Raw genomic sequence first — 2,364 nt, forward strand, 5'->3', positions numbered from 1 at the left:
AAAAAAAAATACATTCTTTTCTAATACCTTAAAAGGACATTATAAAATACTAAAGAGTTAAGTAGGATAATTCTTATACTTCTAAATTAAACCTTCCACTCCATTGCTGTAAGACTATAGTATTGTTATGTACTGTAGAGTCAGAACCAACCCATCGCTGACCACCTTCTGGTGGGTTTTCAGAGGCAGTAATCACAGGGGAGAAGATTACCCATCCTTCTCCTGAAAAGCAGCTGGTGGCCTCAAACTTTGTGCCCTTGGGATTGCAGCACAGTTTGTTGCCTTAAGTCACCAGAGATCCCGGACTACAGTATGTTGTTGTTGTTTTATGCCATGGAGTCACTCAAAGCGACACTATGTACAACAGCCCTGAAACCTCCTCCATCCTGTTCTGTCTTTACTGTCTCTGACACACCTACCCTCAATACCCCAGTCAACCCATATCACCTATGGTCTCCCTCACTTTCTCCATCCCTCCACCCTTTCAAGCATGATATCCCTCTCCAAGGACCAGTCCCTCCTTACAACATGCCCAGAGATTGTCAGATGAAGCCTCAGAATCCTTGCCTCCAAGGAGCAGGCTGGTTTCACCCTTTCTAGGATGAACAGTATAGTGAACTAAATAGAAATGGAGAAGTTATACTGTAAATTCCGTAATAAAAGAGATTTGGAGACAGCAATTCAGTGAGATGATTATTTCTGTTTATTACCTGTGAATGAATTTGCATTATTAGTTGGAATTTTTTGTCCATTGAGACATAACGAAAACTGATTTGCATGCACATGACCAAAGGCATGCAGATAACTTCCTTCTTTTTTCTGGAGTTTTTCCTTTGGACTATAAATTCCTTTAGCAGCTTGCTTGTGACTCTGAATTATATGTATTTCCATTTCTTTGCAAACAAGAATGAAACAGTGGAGGCGGAAATAGTGTCAAAGAGGCCCTGCCGGGAAACCACAAACACAAGTTAAAATCTAAACTAATAGGTTTCTTTCTCCCTTCCTCTTTACTTTTGGATTCTGGGCTAATGGTTTTGTTTTTTTTTAATGCAACATAGCCTTTGTTTTGATCTGAATCTGGAAGTTGGTGAATTTTTTACCTATCTGAAAAATATGTCAGGTATTGAGATATTAAAGTATTTTTAATTAATCATCATTCCAGCAATTGCTAAATGGACTGTGGAGGTGTTTATTATTTACTAACTGTCTGTCATTGAGAGATTTTTGGAGGGTCTGTGATGCATGTTGTTGAACCTATTAAATAGAATTATATTGGGCTCTAGATGATAGAATACATTTAGCTTTCTGTTTTGATTATTAATCATTGATGTCTATTTGTTGAGATCAAAGATTTTGATTATGTACAAGCATCTCATGGCCAGCCTCTAATTGCTACACGAATTTACATGATGGAGTTAATAGATCTCCAGTTTTCCAGGCAAAGTGGTTAGTTCTGATTGTTGAACACATTTGACTGCATTCATCTTGACTTTTCCCAAAACTGATTTATTGAAATCATAGTACCCATAGTGCCTAATGGATTTTACAAGGTATGAGTTTCTGAATCCTTCAGCAGCCATCCTAAAGGTATTGTTTACCCTTAGATATTAATAAAAGTGTCTCAAGTAAAATGACTTCACTTCTTATAATTTCAAGTTCCTAAAATACCTCTTTTGGCCATTCATTCTATTACTATCCTTTGCAACATAACCCAATTCAACTTTTGAGTCAGTTCCAGTGCTGTCAAGTTGAGCATGACTCATAGCAACCCTATGAATAAAAGAGCTGAACTCTAGTACATCCTGTCCCATCCTCGCACTTCCTGACACACAAGAGTCCATTGCAGCCATTACCATGTCAATTCACCTGGCCAAGGGTCTTCCTCTCCTTCATTGATGCTCCTCTCATATAGACCCTTGTAGCAACATGCCCAAAGTATGTGAGGTCTCATTCTTGCCTCCAAAGAACACTCTGGTTGCACCCTCTTCAACACATACCACAGCTCAAAAGCATCAATTCTTTTTTTGTCACCCTTATTCTTTGTCCAGCGCGCAAATGCATAGAAAGTGATTGGAAAGATTGTGGCCAGAAACAGACACACCTTAGTCCTCAAACTGACACCATTGCTCCTCAATAATTTGGAGAGGTCCCTGACTGCAGTTTTTCCCAGTGCAGTGCATCTGCTTATTTCTTGACTGCTGGTACCGAGGGTGTGTTAACTGTGGATCTAAGCAAGATAAAGCTGTTTACAGTTTCAGTCTCCTCTCCGTCTATCATGATGTTGCCTATCGTCCAGTGGTAAGAATGTTTGTTTTCTTGACATTGAGATGCAATCCATACCGAAGGCTTCATTCCTTGATCTTC

The 2,364-nt window shown here is 39.2% G+C and overlaps 1 protein-coding gene across 1 annotated transcript in view; it reads left to right on the plus strand.

Moving 5' to 3' along the window:
- The window catches only part of HEXA (hexosaminidase A (alpha polypeptide)), a 43,593-nt gene that overhangs the window by 2,945 nt on the left and 38,284 nt on the right, over window positions 1–2,364 (plus strand). The window lies entirely within an intron of this gene.

Source organism: Elephantulus edwardii, unplaced genomic scaffold (assembly GCF_000299155.1).
Source record: "Elephantulus edwardii isolate Elephantulus edwardi_28Jun2011 unplaced genomic scaffold, EleEdw1.0 scaffold00066, whole genome shotgun sequence".
NCBI classification, from domain to species: Eukaryota; Metazoa; Chordata; class Mammalia; order Macroscelidea; family Macroscelididae; genus Elephantulus; species Elephantulus edwardii.